Genomic DNA, 20000 nt, shown 5'->3' on the forward strand with positions numbered 1-20000 from the left:
AAAATACCCACCTTGTTACTTATCCGGATTTATTGCAGCTATCAGCATACGCGTTCACCATAAATTTTTGAGCCGTGAACAATCCCTCAGAATCACTATAAATATTCCAGTGCGTATCGTGGTGTTCCTGCAAGGCTGGATCAGCTTGTACGCTCGTCTCCTCGACTGATATGCCCGTTACTGCGTATTGCGTGCGTATAGGTGCTTTTAAACCGTCGTAAATGTTGCCGTTCTCTCTGATCTTCATTAATATAATTTAAAAACTGGTGGAAATGTGGTTTGTCGAAGAAATTTTTTGCCAGGATGGGCGACTAATACGTTACTTTCTGAAACACTTTTTTTTTTTACCTAGGAGGGAAGGTGGCAACGGACTCTTCTATTTATGGTCATTTAACACGCAACGCGGCGTAAGCATTGGGTCTCTTTGATGTACGCATTATTTACGCATGGTCCTGGTTGGTGTGGTTTAAAACCTATCGATTGCACGTGCGTCATTAAGGCTACAGTTCGCCCGTACACTAACAATAAGAAACTTAACCTAACACAGGTTAGGTAAGGTTTGTCAGGAAACACAGGAATCTGAAATAATGCAGTCTTTGCTTATGTACCGTGGCACGTGCTTCTCAGCGTATGTGAGCTGAGAGATGTACGCTTCTAGGTGTGTACAGACACAGATCTCTCGGTATATATACACTGAGCGATGCACATCTCTCGATGTAAAAACATTGAGAGCCACGCGCTTCTCGATATATACACCGAGATACATTACTCTTGCAATGCCCAGCGCACCCGTAGCCATGCTCAGCGCACCCCTAGCCATGCTCAGCGCACCCCTAGCCATGCTCAGCGCACCCCTAGCCATGCTCAGCGCACCCCTAGCCATGCCCAGCGCACCCTTAGCCATACCCAGCGCACCCCTAGCCATGCCCAGCGCACCCCTAGCCATGCCCAGCGCACCCCTAGCGCTACTAGCCACTGGCCACATCACAAAATTAATTAAAATTTATAAGACCGGTACGAGCGGGGTTCAAAATCAGTGTTTATTGTCTCGAAAATTGTCGCACCAAGTATGTAGAGTTTCATTTATCACAGGTAAAGCATATTCTTGCTCACCCCGGCCCACCCCGGCCCACCCCGGCCCACCCCGGCCCACCCCGGCCCACCCCGGCCCACCCCGGCCCACCCCGGCCCACCCCGGCCCACCACGGCCCACCCCGGCTCACCCAGGATCACCCCGGCCCACCCAGTCCCACCTTTGCCCACCCGGGAACCCACCAAGTCCTACCCCTGACCCACTCCAAGAACAACCCCGGTCATCCTTGCCCACCGCTGCCACCCCAGCCCCTACCGACCCACCCCTGCCAACCTCGGGACCAACCAAGTCCCACCCATGACCCACTCCGGGACCAACCCCGGCCAACCTTGCCCATCGCTGCCACCCCAGCCCACCCCATCTCATCTTGTCCAAAGCTGCCATCCCAGCCCACCCCGACCCTTCCCGGCCTTCCCCAGCCCACCTCGAGACCCACCCAACCCCACCCTACCCACACCGGGACCCAACCAGACCAACCCCGGCCAACCCCGGCAAACCCCTGACCCGCTCCGGGACCATCCCCGGCTAACCTGGTCCACCACTGCCACCCCAGCCCACCTCGGCCCACCCAGGCCCACCCAGGGACCAACCCTGTACCTCCCCTGACCCACTCAGGGACCAACCTCGGCCAACCTTGCCACCAAAGCCCTCCCCATCCCACCTTGCCAACCCTGGCCCACCCCGGCCCACCCGGCCCACCGCGGCCCACTCCGGCCCACATTGACCACCGCTGCCACCCCGGCCCATCCCGGCCCAGCCCGGCCCACCCGGACCCACCCCGGCCCACCCCGGCCCACTCCGGCCCACATTGACCACCGCTGCCACCCCGGCCCACCCTGGCCCACCCCAGCCCACAGTGACCACCGCTGCCACCCCGGCCCACCCCGGCCCACCCCGGCACACTCACAGGTCTTTGTTGTAGACAAATGGCCTTGATGCTGCTGAAAGGCTCTTGATCCAGTGCCTTGGAGCTACCTAGTTTTTTGGCTCCGTAGAGCTTAGTTCTGTTGTAGGCCTAAGTGCTGTTAACATAAGAAAGAAGGAACACAGCAGGCCTATGAGCCCATGCGAGGCAGGTCCAAGTCACCTCCCGGCTTAAACCCACTTAGTCAGGTCAGGTCACATCCACTTAAGGAAGGAGCACGGCATCAGACCTATTAGCACATGCTAGTCGGGTCCAGCTCACATCCAACCTATTTTTAAAGCTACACAAAGTCTTAGCTGTTGTAAGTCTTAGTGTTGTTGTAGGTCTTAAGTCTGCCGTAAGATTTTGGTCTGGAGTCACCGCGGTCTAAGCCCAGACCAAGTTTGAGGTAGATCTTAGTTCTTTTTAGGTTTAAAACCTGGCTTAATTCTTAGGTCGTTTTTTTTTTGGGGGGGGGGGGTAAGACCTGGCATGTATACATCTTTGCTGATGCTGTAAGACATCTGCGTTCTCATAATGACGCTGTGAAGTCTGTACTCTCAAGATGCTAATGCTGTGAAGACGTCTGTACTCTCATGATAATGTTGTGAAGGTTTGTACTCTGATGATAATGCTGTGGAGTTTTATACTCTCAAGATTCTGATTCTGTGAAGGCGTCTGTACTCTGGAGATGGTTCACTAATCTCTGATTTTCCCATGCATGGGTTGTTAGTGTGAGTGAGGGTGGTAGGGTTGGGGTGATGACAGGGTGGTGGGGACATGTCAGGTATGGTTGGGGTGGTGGTACAGTAGTGATAGTGGCAGGGTGAGAGTCATGGTATGGTGGGGATAGGTGGCGAAGTATCAGAAATCCATTTGTGCTAAAATCTCGCCAGTGGTGTTAAAAAAAATCGATTCATGGTGCCAGGCAGACACGTAAGCTTACTTGCCGGTGCCGAACAGTGTGTCATGCTGATGGTGCCAGTTGAGGGTCTCCCTGTCCCTCATTCTCGGACATAAACAATCACCATGAAACAGGTCTGAAACAGGTCACGCAATGCCTCCCTAAATTACACTCTCAATCGCCTTTACTTCCGTCAGTGACGGCCGTCGATCAGATAGTGTCGGGGTTTGTGTGTACTGGCATCAAATTACCTCTGGTGCCTTTGTTATTATCGGACACAAAGAACTAGTAACCTGTGGCGCGCGTGTTTATGTCATAAAGGAGGATCCGGTGACCTGTGTTGCCTTTGGTATTACCAAACACGGAAAATTTATAACCTCTGGCACTTGTATATTTGCCGTTATCGAAGATCTAGTGACCTGCAGTGCCTATGTTATTGTCATAGTGAAAGACCTTGTAACTTCTGAAGCTTGTGTCTTTATGTTGGAAGAGCTGGTGACTTGTGGCGCATTTGTGATAAAGTACAAACTCCTTGTAACCTCTGGTGCTGGTTTATTTGGCTGTTATCGAAGATCAACGGACCTCTTGTGTCTTTATTATTATCATAAGCAAAAACTTGGTGACTTGTTAATGATCTGTTCTTAATCTACGCGAAATCTTCGTTATCAGCGTGTGTTACGAACGTTCGTTTTATTGGTATTTGTTGTATTAGCGTTCGTTTTACCGTTTAAATATTCTTGTTACGCATCAACATTCTCGTTGCTTATCAGCAATGCTTTTAAATAGCATGAACAGTGCTAATTCTTTCTCAGTAGAAGAAATTCGTAGCAGTTTACCAGACGAGCACCTGAAAAGCTTGGTCCAAGGCCAGACTACAGGTATACACAGTGGTCTTTGATGGATTGTTATCAAGGACGTCCAGAGCACTCAACTGTGAAGAGCTCATGTCGTAGTTAAGGGGAAGACAAGGCAACTTGCTTCTGTGTGTGCGCTTACTTGCACCACGTACCAGATGACTCTCAGTTTGTAGAGTTCTCTCACAGCTTACGGTGAGAGACTATCTTGAACAATATGTACTTGATTGTCCACTTACTGAGGAATATAGAGATATCATAATAACCTAAGTTCATTTATCTGTAACAGATAAGTGAAATGTAGATATAAATCCAGATGTACTCCAAAATTTTGGGGCCTAGTTCCTAGGCCTTTTGTGTATTCATATGATTTTTGCACTACCATCCACAGGATGGATATGGCGTGTACAGTAAACTAGCCGCTTCAGCGGCAAAGTATCTAATCTCTTATACTGAGACAGAGGTCAAATAGCCGCTCAGCAACTACCTGGATCTGGCCTGTATAGGCGACCAAACCACAATATGTTGTGATGAATGGTTTTGAAAACCGACAAGTTGAAGAATTGAGACACTTAAGCAACACATGGGAATCTTTATTTAGGAAACGTTTCGCCATACATTGGCTTCATCAGTCCAATACAAAGCAGAAATGGGTAAGGAGAGGAGGAGTTTGAGGTAATCAGTCCAGGCTGAGGGACTGATTACCTCAAACTCCTCCTCTCCTTACACCTTCCTACTTTGTATTGGACTGATGAAGACACTGTGTGGCGAAACGTTTCTTCAATAAAGATTCCCATGTGTTGCATAAGTGTCTCAATTTTTCAACTTGTCGGTTTTCAAAACCATTCATCACATCTGTCAGACACTGTACCATCATGGGATCTTGGTACAAAGACTTCAACGCTTGCCCAACCTTTGGACGACGACCTTCTTACACTAGTGGCAGGTCCCACTGTGATCCCGCCTCCTCCTGCCTCGACTCACCTGACTGCAGTATATAAGCCACCTCTCTGGCCCTATGCTGTACTTCCTACAAGATTGATGCACTGAACACATCGACTCCAGGCTGAGGGACTGATTACCTCAATCTCCTCCTCTCCTTACCTATTTCTACTTTGTATTGGACTGATGAAGCCACTGTGTGGCGAAACGTTTCTTCAATAAAGATTCCCATGTGTTGCATAAGTGTCTCAATTCTTCAGAATATGTTGGTAACGGTGTATCGACTGAGCATCGACTTTTGGCTGCAGTTGATGGGTCTCGCCTTGATCCGTTAGGACACCTCTATATAGCAGCAAAGTGACTGCATGGTAGTGGACATGGACTACTCTTCACATATTGTTTCAGACTATGGAACAATACTCTTCTCCAGACTGAAGGACTGACCACCTCAAAACTTTAAGGGTGATGGACTGATTACATCGTCTTCAAGTATCTTCTGCTTCTATCAACTTTTCTGTACTCGACTGAAGAAGCCTACTGTGTAGGCGAAACGTTTCGAAATAAAGATACCTAACTGTTGCATATGTGTCTTACCTAACAACCTGTCGGTATTTTATACCATTTTAATGTTTACTCTTCACATCCAGAAAGGAATGAGGTGTGCGAGAGCATTCTGACACTGAATAAAATATATCCCTTTACAGCCTTAACCAGAAGCTGAGTATCACCCTCATGGTCACACGTCATTGCTTGCTTCAGCAATAGCCACAATTCCTGGTCGAGCTACCTTTTCGCTAACGCTGCACTCCTTGGCGGGTGAAAATAATTCAAAATCTGTTCCTATAAGTGAACCATATTGATGTCTGACAACACCGAAATCTGTCAGTCATCATCCATACACCTGATGCAATACAGAAAACTTGAAATAGGTGCCATACTTAGTCTTGCACCTGTGTGACGAGTTCAAGAAAAGCTATTTTTTTCTCTGTTGCTGTCAGAACTCTTGCTCTGTTTCAACAGAAAACGGTGGCGATTTCACAGTTCGGTCAAGCTAATCAGATCATATTTTGCATTTAGTGGTAGGAGCTACAAGAGGTGGGGTAGGATGCAAATTCCATACACAGTTTTAAGTGTAGGTATGATAGGGCCCACAAGACCAGGAATAAGTATATGCCGGCCAATTTTTGAGGTTTAATTAAGAGGCGGGGGCCAAGAGAAATCTCTCAACCCAAGCAAACACAACTTGGTGAGTACACACACACACACATGTCCTACGAGGAGAGGGGGAAATCAACCTGACGACACTGGAGGACATGAGGGACAAGAGGGAGGGAGATGATAGCAACACATAAAATACTGAGGCGAATCGACAAGGTACACAGGGACAGGAGGTTCCAGAGATTGGACACAGCAACAAGGGGTCACAGTTGCAAGCAGAAGACTCAGATGAATCACAGGGATGTTAGGAATTATTTTTTCAGTCAGAGTTGTCAGGAAGTGGAATAGTCTGGGAAGGGAAGTGGTGGAGGCAGGATCCACACATTTATTTAAAACCAGGTTTGATAAAGTTCACGGAGCAGCGAGAGAGAGTGACTTAGTAGCGACCAGTGAAGAGGCGGGGCCAGGAGCTATGAATAGACCCTGCAAACACAAACACACACACAACAACAAGCACACCCCATAGAAACACCTGCAGAAGGACTCCAGCCACGACGCCCCCAAGGCAACTGAACAATCCAAACCAACCATCACACACCGATCCCTCTGCTCCCACCCCCCGCACCACAGTTACAGTATTAGAACAGAAGTTGAAGGTTTGGTACACAAATGCGTATGGATTAACGAATAAACATGAGGAATGGCAAGAAAGAATCAATGAGAAGTCCCCAGACATCATAGCAGTTACAGAAACAAAACTCACGGAGACAAAAACAGATACAATCTTCCCACCAGGATACCAGATCATGAGGAAAGATAGAAGGGGCAGAGAGGGAGGAGGGGTTGCTCTGCTCGTAAAAAAAACAGATGGAAATTCTAGAAAATGGGAGGCATAGACGAGACGGGAGAAAGAGACTACATAGTAGGTACACTTCAGTCTGGGGAGCACAAGGTGGTCATTGCAGTGATGTATAATCCACCACAGAAGGCCAAGAGAGGAATATGAAGAGAGCAACATAGCAATGGTGGACACACTTGCTGAGGTGGCAAGAAGAGCTCACTCCAGCAGAGCAAAGTTGCTGGTTATGGGGGATTTCAACCACAGGGAGATTGACTGGGAAAACCTGGAGCCACATGGGGGTCCCGAAACATGGAGAGCTAAGATGTTGGACGTGGTGCTGGAAAACCTCATGCACCAACATGTTAAGGACACTACCAGAGTGAGAGGGGAGGATGATCCAGCAAGATTGGACCTTGTGTTCACCCTGGGCAGTTCAGACATTGAGGACATCACGTATGAGAGTCCCCTAGGAGCTAGCGACCACGTGGTTCTGTGCTTTGAATACATAGTAGAGTTGCAAATGGAGAGGGTAACAGGAGTTGAATGGGAAAAGCCTGGCTATAAAAGAGGGGACTACATAGGGTTGAGGAACTTCCTGAAGGAGGTTCCGTGGGACATAGAACTGGCAGGAAAGCCAGTAAATGAAATGATGGAATATGTAACAACAAAATGCAAGGAGGCAGTGGAAAGGTTTATTCCCAAGGGCAACAGAAACAATGGAAAGACCAGAACGAGCCCCTGGTTTACCCGACGTTGTAAGGAGGCAAAAACAAAGTGCAAAAGAGAATGGAAAGAGTACAGAAGGCAGAGAACACACGAAAATAGGGAGATCAGTCGCAGAGCCAGGAACGAGTATGCACAGGTAAGGAGGGAGGCCCAGCGACAGTATGAAAATGACATAGCATCGAAAATGAAAATTGACCCGAAACTGTTGTATAGCCACATTAGGAGGAAGACAACAGTCAAAGACCAGGTGATCAGATTGAGGACAGAAGGTGGAGAACTCGCAAGAAATGATCAGGAGGTATGTGAGGAGCTAAACAGGAGATTTAAGGAAGTTTTTACAGTAGAGACAGAAAGGGATGTGGGAAGACAGCACAGAAGGGAACATCAAGAGGGAATATATATCAACAAGTGTTGGATGGCATACGAACAACCGAGGAGGAGGTGTAGAAGCTGCTAAGTGACCTTGATACCTCAAAGGCGATGGGACCGGACATCTCCCCATGGGTCCTTAGAGAAGGAGCAGAGATGCTGTGCGTGCCTCTAACCACAATCTTCAACACATCCCTTGAAACTGGGCAACTACCTGAGAAATGGAAGACAGCAAATGTAGTCCCCATATTTAAGAAAAGAAACAGAAATGAGGCACTAAACTACAGACCTGTGTCTCTGACATGTATTGTGTGCAAAGTCATGGAGAAGATTATCAGGAGGAGAGTGGTGGAACACCTGGAACGGAACAAGATTATAAATGAAAACCAGCATGGGTTCATGGAAGGAAAATCCTGTGTCACAAACCTCCTGGAGTTTTATGACAAGGTAACAGAAGTAAGACACGAGAGAGAGGGGTGGGTTTACTGCGTTTTCCTAGACTGCAGGAAGGCCTTTGACACAGTTCCCACAAGAGATTAGTGCAGAAGCTGGAGGATCAGGCGCATATAACAGGGAGGGCACTGCAGTGGATCAGGGAATACCTGACAGGGAGGCAGCAACGAGTCATGGTACGTGAAGAGGTATCACAGTGGGCGCCTGTGACGAGCGGGGTCCCACAGGGGGTCAGTTCTAGGACCAGTGCTATTTTTGATATATACGAACGACATGATGGAGGGAATAGACTCTGAAGTGTCCCTATTCGCAGATGATGTGAAGTTGATGAGAAGAATTAAATCGGATGAGGATGAAGCAGGACTGCAAAGAGACCTGGACAGGCTGGACATGTGGTCCAGAAACTGGCTTCTCGAATTCAATCCTGCCAAATGCAAAGTCATGAAGATTGGGGAGGGGCAAAGAAGACTGCAGACAGAGTATAGGCTAGGTGGACAAAGACTACAGACCTCACTCAGGGAGAAAGACATTGGGGTGACCATAACACCAAGCACGTCACCGGAGGCACACATCAACCAAATAACTGCTGCAGCATACGGGCGCCTGGCAAACCGGAGAATAGCGTTCCGATACCTTAATAAGGAATCGTTCAAGACACTGTACACTGTGTATGTTAGGCCCATACCGGAGTATGCAGCACCAGTCTGGAACCCACACCTGGTCAAGCACGTCAAGAAGTTAGAGAAAGCACAAAGGTTTGCAACAAGGCTAGTCCCAGAGCTCAGGGAAATGTCGTACGAGGAAAGGTTGAGGGAAATTGGACTGACCACACTGGAGGCAGAAGGGTCAGGGGAGACATGATAACGACATACAAGATACTGCGGGGAATAGACAAGGTGGACAGAGATAGGATGTTCCAGAGAGGGGACACAGGGACAAGGGGTCACAACTGGAAGCTGAAGACTCAGACGAGTCACAGGGACGTTAGGAAGTATTTCTTCAGTTATAGAGTCGTCAGGAAGTGGAATAGCCTAGCAAGTGAAGTAGTGGAGGCAGGAACCATACATAGTTTTAAGAAGAGATATGACAAAGCTCAGGAAGCAGAGAGCGAGAGGACCTAGTAGCGATCAGTGAAGAGGCGGGGCCAGGAGCTGAGTCTCGACCCCTGCAACCACAATTAAGTGAGTACACACACACACACACACACACACACACACACACACACACACACACACACACACACACACACACACACACACACACACACACACACACACACACAGGTAATAAGACTATAAACACAGGTGATGGAAACACCTTAATAACCTTTAATAACATAATGTGGAGTAATGAAACAGAGGAACAAGGCGAATGAGGAGGATTGGTCCTTTAAATGATAACTGTTATTGGTGGTAGTGACTGCTCGTCAGTGTGGGGAGGGGAGGAGGGGTGCGGGAAGGGGTTGCTGAGGGGGGTTAAACGTGGGGAAGAATGGAGGGAGAATGAGGGGCGATTGAGGGGAGGAGGGTAGAGCAAGGGAGGAAAGAATATGGTGGGTTGTGGTAGGGGTACTGTGGTGCAGGGGAAGGTGTGATGGTAGGGGTACTGTGGTTGAGGGGAGAGTGTGATGGTTTGGGTACTGTGGTGGAGGGGAGGGTGTGGTGGTAGGAGTACTGTGGTTAAGAGAAGGGTGTGGTGGTAAGGGTACTGTGGTGGAGGAGAGGTGTAGTGGTAAGGGTACTGTGGTGGAGGGGTGTGGTGGTGGGATATTGTGGTGAAGGGGAGGTGTGGTGGTGGGGGTACTTTGGTGGAGGGGAGGGGTGTGGTGGTAGGGGTACTGTGATGGTGGAGAGGAGGGTGTGATGGTGGAGGTAATGTGGTGGTGGAGAGGGTGTGATGGTGGGAGTACTGTGGTGGTGGAAGAAAAGGTGTAATGGTGGGGGTACTGTGGTGGTGGAGGAAAGGGTGTGATGGTGGGGATACTGTGGTGGTGGAGGAAAGAGTGTGATGGTTGGGGTATTGTGGTTACCTGGGGTTTTACCTGGGGAGAGTTCCGGGGGTCAACGCCCCCGCGGCCCGGTCTGTGACCAGGCCTCCTGGTGGATCAGAGCCTGATCAACCAGGCTGTTGCTGCTGGCTGCACGCAAACCAACGTACGAGCCACAGCCCGGCTGGTCAGGAACCGACTTTAGGTGCTTGTCCAGTGGTGGTGGTGGTGGTGGTGGAGGAAAGATTGTGATGGTTGGAGTACTGTGGTGGTGGAGGAAAGGGTGTGATGGTTGGAGTACTGTGGTGGTGGAGGAAAGGGTGTGATGGTTGGAGTACTGTGGTGGTGGAGGAAAGGGTGTGATGGTTGGAGTACTGTGGTGGTGGAGGAAAGGGTGTGATGGTTGGAGTACTGTGGTGGTGGAGGAAAGGGTGTGATGGTTGGAGTACTGTGGTGGTGGAGGAAAGGGTGTGATGGTTGGGGTACTGTGGTGGTGGAGGAAAGGGTGTGATGGTTGGAGTACTGTGGTGGTGGAGGAAAGGGTGTGATGGGGTACTGTGGTGGTGGAGGAAAGGGTGTGATGGTTGGAGTACTGTGGTGGTGGAGGAAAGGGTGTGATGGTTGGAGTACTGTGGTGGTGGAGGAAAGGGTGTGATGGTTGGGGTACTGTGGTGGTGGAGGAAAGGGTGTGATGGGGTACTGTGGTGGTGGAGGAAAGGGTGTGATGGTTGGAGTACTGTGGTGGTGGAGGAAAGGGTGTGATGGTTGGAGTACTGTGGTGGTGGAGGAAAGGGTGTGATGGTTGGGGTACTGTGGTGGTGGAGGAAAGGGTGTGATGGGGTACTGTGGTGGTGGAGGAAAGGGTGTGATGGTTGGAGTACTGTGGTGGTGGAGGAAAGAGTGTGATGGTTGGGGTACTGTGGTGGTGGAGGAAAGAGTGTGATGGTTGGGGTACTGTGGTGGTGGAGGAAAGGGTGTGATGGTTGGGGTACTGTGGTGGTGGAGGAAAGGGTGTGATGGTTGGGGTACTGTGGTGGTGGAGGAAAGAGTGTGATGGTTGGGGTACTGTGGTGGTGGAGGAAAGAGTGTGATGGTTGGGGTACTGTGGTGGTGGAGGAAAGAGTGTGATGGTTGGGGTACTGTGGTGGTGGAGGAAAGAGTGTGATGGTTGGGGTACTGTGGTGGTGGAGGAAAGAGTGTGATGGTTGGGGTACTGTGGTGGTGGAGGAAAGAGTGTGATGGTTGGGGTACTGTGGTGGTGGAGGAAAGAGTGTGATGGTTGGGGTACTGTGGTGGTGGAGGAAAGAGTGTGATGGTTGGGGTACTGTGGTGGTGGAGGAAAGAGTGTGATGGTTGGGGTACTGTGGTGGTGGAGGAAAGAGTGTGATGGTTGGGGTACTGTGGTGGTGGAGGAAAGAGTGTGATGGTTGGGGTACTGTGGTGGTGGAGGAAAGGGTGTGATGGTTGGGGTACTGTGGTGGTGGAGGAAAGAGTGTGATGGTTGGGGTACTGTGGTGGTGGAGGAAAGAGTGTGATGGTTGGGGTACTGTGGTGGTGGAGGAAAGTGTGTGATGGTTGGGGTACTGTGGTGGTGGAGGAAAGAGTGTGATGGTTGGGGTACTGTGGTGGTGGAGGAAAGAGTGTGATGGTTGGGGTACTGTGGTGGTGGAGGAAAGAGTGTGATGGTTGGGGTACTGTGGTGGTGGAGGAAAGAGTGTGATGGTTGGGGTACTGTGGTGGTGGAGGAAAGAGTGTGATGGTTGGGGGTACTGTGGTGGTGGAGGAAAGAGTGTGATGGTTGGGGTACTGTGGTGGTGGAGGAAAGGGTGTGATGGTTGGGGTACTGTGGTGGTGGAGGAAAGAGTGTGATGGTTGGGGTACTGTGGTGGTGGAGGAAAGGGTGTGATGGTTGGGGTACTGTGGTGGTGGAGGAAAGAGTGTGATGGTTGGGGTACTGTGGTGGTGGAGGAAAGAGTGTGATGGTTGGGGTACTGTGGTGGTGGAGGAAAGAGTGTGATGGTTGGGGTACTGTGGTGGTGGAGGAAAGAGTGTGATGGTTGGGGTACTGTGGTGGTGGAGGAAAGGGTGTGATGGTGGGGGTACTGTGGTGGTGGAGGAAAGGGTGTGATGGTTGGGGTACTGTGGTGGTGGAGGAAAGAGTGTGATGGTTGGGGTACTGTGGTGGTGGAGGAAAGGGTGTGATGGTTGGGGTACTGTGGTGGTGGAGGAAAGAGTGTGATGGTTGGGGTACTGTGGTGGTGGAGGAAAGAGTGTGATGGTTGGGGTACTGTGGTGGTGGAGGAAAGAGTGTGATGGTTGGGGTACTGTGGTGGTGGAGGAAAGAGTGTGATGGTTGGGGTACTGTGGTGGTGGAGGAAAGAGTGTGATGGTTGGGGTACTGTGGTGGTGGAGGAAAGAGTGTGATGGTTGGGGTACTGTGGTGGTGGAGGAAAGAGTGTGATGGTTGGGGTACTGTGGTGGTGGAGGAAAGAGTGTGATGGTTGGGGTACTGTGGTGGTGGAGGAAAGGGTGTGATGGTTGGGGTACTGTGGTGGTGGAGGAAAGAGTGTGATGGTTGGGGTACTGTGGTGGTGGAGGAAAGGGTGTGATGGTTGGGGTACTGTGGTGGTGGAGGAAAGAGTGTGATGGTTGGGGTACTGTGGTGGTGGAGGAAAGAGTGTGATGGTTGGGGTACTGTGGTGGTGGAGGAAAGAGTGTGATGGTTGGGGTACTGTGGTGGTGGAGGAAAGAGTGTGATGGTTGGGGTACTGTGGTGGTGGAGGAAAGAGTGTGATGGTTGGGGTACTGTGGTGGTGGAGGAAAGAGTGTGATGGTTGGGGTACTGTGGTGGTGGAGGAAAGAGTGTGATGGTTGGGGTACTGTGGTGGTGGAGGAAAGAGTGTGATGGTTGGGGTACTGTGGTGGTGGAGGAAAGAGTGTGATGGTTGGGGTACTGTGGTGGTGGAGGAAAGAGTGTGATGGTTGGGGTACTGTGGTGGTGGAGGAAAGAGTGTGATGGTTGGGGTACTGTGGTGGTGGAGGAAAGAGTGTGATGGTTGGGGTACTGTGGTGGTGGAGGAAAGAGTGTGATGGTTGGGGTACTGTGGTGGTGGAGGAAAGAGTGTGATGGTTGGGGTACTGTGGTGGTGGAGGAAAGAGGTGTGATGGTTGGGGTACTGTGGTGGTGGAGGAAAGAGTGTGATGGTTGGGGTACTGTGGTGGTGGAGGAAAGAGTGTGATGGTTGGGGTACTGTGGTGGTGGAGGAAAGAGTGTGATGGTTGGGGTACTGTGGTGGTGGAGGAAAGAGTGTGATGGTTGGGGTACTGTGGTGGTGGAGGAAAGGGTGTGATGGTTGGGGTACTGTGGTGGTGGAGGAAAGAGTGTGATGGTTGGGGTACTGTGGTGGTGGAGGAAAGAGTGTGATGGTTGGGGTACTGTGGTGGTGGAGGAAAGAGTGTGATGGTTGGGGTACTGTGGTGGTGGAGGAAAGAGTGTGATGGTTGGGGTACTGTGGTGGTGGAGGAAAGAGTGTGATGGTTGGGGTACTGTGGTGGTGGAGGAAAGAGTGTGATGGTTGGGGTACTGTGGTGGTGGAGGAAAGGGTGTGATGGTGGGGGTACTGTGGTGGTGGAGGAAAGGGTGTGATGGTTGGGGTACTGTGGTGGTGGAGGAAAGAGTGTGATGGTTGGGGTACTGTGGTGGTGGAGGAAAGGGTGTGATGGTTGGGGTACTGTGGTGGTGGAGGAAAGAGTGTGATGGTTGGGGTACTGTGGTGGTGGAGGAAAGGGTTGGGGTACTGTGGTGGTGGAGGAAAGGGTGTGATGGTGGGGAGTACTGTGGTGGTGGAGGAAAGGGTGTGATGGTTGGGGTACTGTGGTGGTGGAGGAAAGGGTGTGATGGTTGGGGTACTGTGGTGGTGGAGGAAAGAGTGTGATGGTTGGGGTACTGTGGTGGTGGAGGAAAGGGTGTGATGGTTGGGGTACTGTGGTGGTGGAGGAAAGGGTGTGATGGTTGGGGTACTGTGGTGGTGGAGGAAAGGGTGTGATGGTTGGGGTACTGTGGTGGTGGAGGAAAGGGTGTGATGGTTGGGGTACTGTGGTGGTGGAGGAAAGGGTGTGATGGTTGGGGTACTGTGGTGGTGGAGGAAAGGGTGTGATGGTTGGGGTACTGTGGTGGTGGAGGAAAGGGTGTGATGGTTGGGGTACTGTGGTGGTGGAGGAAAGGGTGTGATGGTTGGGGAAAGTACTGTGGTGGTGGAGGAATGGGTGTGATGGTTGGGGTACTGTGGTGGTGGAGGAAAGGGTGTGATGGTTGGGGTACTGTGGTGGTGGAGGAAAGGGTGTGATGGTTGGGGTACTGTGGTGGTGGAGGAAAGGGTGTGACGGTTGGGGTACTGTGGTGGTGGAGGAAAGGGTGTGATGGTGGGAGTACTGTGGTGGTGGAGGAAGGGGTGTGATGGTTGGGGTACTGTGGTGGTGGAGGAAAGGGTGTGATGGTTGGGGTACTGTGGTGGTGGAGGAAAGGGTGTGATGGTTGGGGTACTGTGGTGGTGGAGGATGGTGGGGGTACTGTGATGGTGGAAGGGGGTGTGATGGTTGGGGTACTGTGGTGGTGGAGGAAAGGGTGTGATGGTGGGGGTACTGTGGTGGTGGAGGAAAGGGTGTGATGGTTGGGGTACTGTGGTGGTGGAGGAAAGGGTGTGATGGTTGGGGTACTGTGGTGGTGGAGGAAAGGGTGTGATGGTTGGGGTACTGTGGTGGTGGAGGAAAGGGTGTGATGGTTGGGGTACTGTGGTGGTGGAGGAAAGGGTGTGATGGTTGGGGTACTGTGGTGGTGGAGGAAAGGGTGTGATGGTTGGGGTACTGTGGTGGTGGAGGAAAGGGTGTGATGGTTGGGGTACTGTGGTGGTGGAGGAAAGGGTGTGATGGTTGGGGTACTGTGGTGGTGGAGGAAAGGGTGTGATGGTGGGGGTACTGTGGTGGTGGAGGAAAGGGTGTGATGGTTGGGGTACTGTGGTGGTGGAGGAAAGGGTGTGATGGTTGGGGTACTGTGGTGGTGGAGGAAAGGGTGTGATGGTTGGGGTACTGTGGTGGTGGAGGAAAGGGTGTGATGGTTGGGGGTACTGTGGTGGTGGAGGAAAGGGTGTGATGGTGGGGGTACTGTGGTGGTGGAGGAAAGGGTGTGATGGTTGGAGGTGGTGGTGGAGGAAAGGGTGTGATGGTTGGGGTACTGTGGTGGTGGAGGAAAGGGTGTGATGGTTGGGGTACTGTGGTGGTGGAGGAAAGGGTGTGTGGTGGTGGAGGAAAGGGTGTGATGGTTGGGGTACTGTGGTGTACTGTGGTGGTGGAGGAAAGGGTGTGATGGTTGGGGGTACTGTGGTGGTGGAGGAAAGGGTGTGATGGTTGGGGTCCTGTGGTGGTGGAGGAAAGGGTGTGATGGTTGGGGTACTGTGGTGGTGGAGGAAAGGGTGTGATGGTTGGGGTACTGTGGTGGTGGAGGAAAGGGTGTGATGGTTGGGGTACTGTGGTGGTGGAGGAAAGGGTGTGATGGTTGGGGTACTGTGGTGGTGGAGGAAAGGGTGTGATGGTTGGGGTACTGTGGTGGTGGAGGAAAGGGTGTGATGGTTGGGGTACTGTGGTGGTGGAGGAAAGGGTGTGATGGTTGGGGTACTGTGGTGGTGGAGGAAAGGGTGTGATGGTTGGGGTACTGTGGTGGTGGAGGAAAGGGTGTGATGGTTGGGGTACTGTGGTGGTGGAGGAAAGGGTGTGATGGTTGGGGTACTGTGGTGGTGGAGGAAAGGGTGTGATGGTTGGGGTACTGTGGTGGTGGAGGAAAGGGTGTGATGGTTGGGGTACTGTGGTGGTGGAGGAAAGGGTGTGATGGTGGGGGTACTGTGGTGATGGAGGAAAGGGTGTGATGGTTGGGGTACTGTGGTGGTGGAGGAAAGAGTGTGATGGTTGGTGTACTGTGGTGGTGGAGGAAAGGGTGTGATGGTTGGGGTACTGTGGTGGTGGAGGAAAGGGTGTGATGGTGGGGGTACTGTGGTGGTGGAGGAAAGGGTGTGATGGTGGGGGTACTGTGGTGGTGGAGGAAAGGGTGTGATGGTTGGAGTACTGTGGTGATGGAGGAAAGGGTGTGATGGTTGGGGTACTGTGGTGATGGAGGAAAGGGTGTGATGGTTGGGGTACTGTGGTGATGGAGGAAAGGGTGTGATGGTTGGGGTACTGTGGTGATGGAGGAAAGGGTGTGATGGTTGGAGTACTGTGGTGGTGGAGGAAAGGGTGTGATGGTTGGGGTACTGTGGTGGTGGAGGAAAGGGTGTGATGGTTGGAGTACTGTGGTGGTGGAGGAAAGAGTGTGATGGTTGGAGTACTGTGGTGGTGGAGGAAAGAGTGTGATGGTTGGGGTACTGTGGTGGTGGAGGAAAGGGTGTGATGGTTGGGGTACTGTGGTGGTGGAGGAAAGAGTGTGATGGTTGGGGTACTGTGGTGGTGGAGGAAAGGGTGTGATGGTTGGGGTACTGTGGTGGTGGAGGAAAGGGTGTGATGGTTGGGGTACTGTGGTGGTGGAGGAAAGGGTGTGATGGTTGGGGTACTGTGGTGGTGGAGGAAAGGGTGTGATGGTTGGGGTACTGTGGTGGTGGAGGAAAGGGTGTGATGGTTGGGGTACTGTGGTGGTGGAGGAAAGGGTGTGATGGTTGGGGTACTGTGGTGGTGGAGGAAAGGGTGTGATGGTTGGGGTACTGTGGTGGTGGAGGAAAGGGTGTGATGGTTGGGGTACTGTGGTGGTGGAGGAAAGGGTGTGATGGTTGGGGTACTGTGGTGGTGGAGGAAAGGGTGTGATGGTTGGGGTACTGTGGTGGTGGAGGAAAGAGTGTGATGGTTGGGGTACTGTGGTGGTGGAGGAAAGAGTGTGATGGTTGGAGTACTGTGGTGGTGGAGGAAAGGGTGTGATGGTTGGGGTACTGTGGTGGTGGAGGAAAGAGTGTGATGGTTGGGGTACTGTGGTGGTGGAGGAAAGGGTGTGATGGTTGGGGTACTGTGGTGGTGGAGAAAAGGTTGTGATGGTGGGGGTACTGTGGTGGTGGAGGAAAGGGTGTGATGGTGGGGGTACTGTGGTGATGGAGGAAAGGTTGTGATGGTTGGGGTACTGTGGTGGTGGAGGAAAGGGTGTGATGGTGGAGGTACTGTGGTGGTGGAGGAAAGGGTGTGATGGTTGGGGTACTGTGGTGGTGGAGGAAAGGGTGTGATGGTTGGGGTACTGTGGTGTTGGAGGAAAGGGTGTGATGGTTGGGGTACTGTGGTGGTGGAGGAAAGAGTGTGATGGTTGGGGTACTGTGGTGGTGGAGGAAAGGGTGTGATGGTGGGGGTACTGTGGTGGTGGAGGAAAGGGTGTGATGGTTGGGGTACTGTGGTGGTGGAGGAAAGGGTGTGATGGTTGGGGTACTGTGGTGGTGGAGGAAAGGGTGTGATGGTTGGGGTACTGTGGTGGTGGAGGAAAGGGTGTGATGGTTGGGGTACTGTGGTGGTGGAGGAAAGGGTGTGATGGTTGGGGTACTGTGGTGGTGGAGGAAAGGGTGTGATGGTTGGGGTACTGTGGTGGTGGGGGAAAGGGTGTGATGGTTGGGGTACTGTGGTGATGGAGGAAAGGGTGTGATGGGGTACTGTGGTGATGGAGGAAAGGGTGTGATGGTTGGGGTACTGTGGTGGTGGAGGAAAGGGTGTGATGGTTGGGGTACTGTGGTGGTGGAGGAAAGGGTGTGATGGGGTACTGTGGTGATGGAGGAAAGGGTGTGATGGTTGGGGTACTGTGGTGGTGGAGGAAAGGGTGTGATGGTTGGGGTACTGTGGTGACGGAGGAAAGGGTGTGATGGTTGGGGTACTGTGGTGATGGAGGAAAGGGTGTGATGGTTGGGGTACTGTGGTGGTGGAGGAAAGGGTGTGATGGGGTACTGTGGTGATGGAGGAAAGGGTGTGATGGTTGGGGTACTGTGGTGGTGGAGGAAAGGGTGTGATGGTTGGGGTACTGTGGTGGTGGAGGAAAGGGTGTGATGGGGTACTGTGGTGATGGAGGAAAGGGTGTGATGGTTGGGGTACTGTGGTGGTGGAGGAAAGGGTGTGATGGTTGGGGTACTGTGGTGGTGGAGGAAAGGGTGTGATGGTGGGGGTACTGTGGTGGTGGAGGAAAGGGTGTGATGGTGGGGGTACTGTGGTGGTGGAGGAAAGGGTGTGATGGTTGGGGTACTGTGGTGGTGGAGGAAAGGGTGTGATGGTTGGGGTACTGTGGTGGTGGAGGAAAGGGTGTGATGGTGGGGGTACTGTGGTGGTGGAGGAAAGGGTGTGATGGTTGGGGTACTGTGGTGGTGGAGGAAAGGGTGTGATGGTTGGGGTACTGTGGTGGTGGAGGAAAGGGTGTGATGGTGGGGGTACTGTGGTGGTGGAGGAAAGGGTGTGATGGTTGGGGTACTGTGGTGGTGGAGGAAAGGGTGTGATGGTGGGGGTACTGTGGTGGTGGAGGAAAGGTTGTGATGGTTGGGGTACTGTGGTGGTGGAGGAAAGGTTGTGATGGTGGGGGTACTGTGGTGGTGGAGGAAAGGGTGTGATGGTTGGGGTACTGTGGTGGTGGAGGAAAGGTTGTGATGGTTGGGGTACTGTGGTGGTGGAGGAAAGGTTGTGATGGTGGGGGTACTGTGGTGGTGGAGGAAAGGGTGTGATGGTGGGGGTACTGTGGTGGTGGAGGAAAGGGTGTGATGGTTGGGGTACTGTGGTGGTGGAGAAAAGGGTGTGATGGTGGGGGTACTGTGGTGGTGGAGGAAAGGGTGTGATGGTTGGGGTACTGTGGTGGTGGAGGAAAGGGTGTGATGGTGGGGGTACTGTGGTGGAGGAAAGGGTGTGATGGTTGGGGTACTGTGGTGGTGGAGGAAGGGGTGTGATGGTTGGGGTACTGTGGTGGTGGAGGAAAGGGTGTGATGGTTGGGGTACTGTGGTGGTGGAGGAAAGGGTGTGATGGTGGGGGTACTGTGGTGGTGGAGGAAGGGGTGTGATGGTTGGGGTACTGTGGTGGTGGAGGAAGGGGTGTAATGGTTGGGGTACTGTGGTGGTGGAGGAAAGGGTGTGATGGTGGGGGTACTGTGGTGGTGGAGGAAAGGGTGTAATGGTTGGGGTACTGTGGTGGTGGAGGAAAGGGTGTGATGGTGGGGGTACTGTGGTGGTGGAGGAAAGGGTGTGATGGTGGGGGTACTGTGGTGGTGGAGGAAAGGGTGTGATGGTGGGGGTACTGTTGTGGTGGAGGAAAGGGTGTGATGGTTGGGGTACTGTGGTGGTGGAGGAAAGGGTGTAATGGTTGGGGTACTGTGGTGGTGGAGGAAAGGGTGTGATGGTGGGGGTACTGTGGTGGTGGAGGAAAGGGTGTGATGTTGGGGGTACTGTGGTGGTGGAGGAAAGGGTGTGATGTTGGGGGTACTGTGGTGGTGAATGTGTGTAACATTCAGAATAGTCACGTTCTGATTGCTGAGAACGACAGATGAACGTCAGATAGCCCTTCCTTCCTTGGCGGCTCAGGACGCCCCTACGGGTTTAGCGCATCCCATGACTGTAAAAACATCTGATGAAATAGCGAAATCTTAACTTTCTCAATCCACAGAATACGTTAAGGGGAAGCGATAAACCCGTAAGTGTCACACAGCGCCTTGGGGCTGTAGGTAACCAAGTTTGATCCGCGGAAGGGAAAGGGAGCTCCAATACCTTGGATCAAATGTTCCTCATCATA

The sequence above is a fragment of the Cherax quadricarinatus genome, chromosome 73 (assembly GCF_038502225.1).
Source record: "Cherax quadricarinatus isolate ZL_2023a chromosome 73, ASM3850222v1, whole genome shotgun sequence".
NCBI lineage: Eukaryota > Metazoa > Arthropoda > Malacostraca > Decapoda > Parastacidae > Cherax > Cherax quadricarinatus.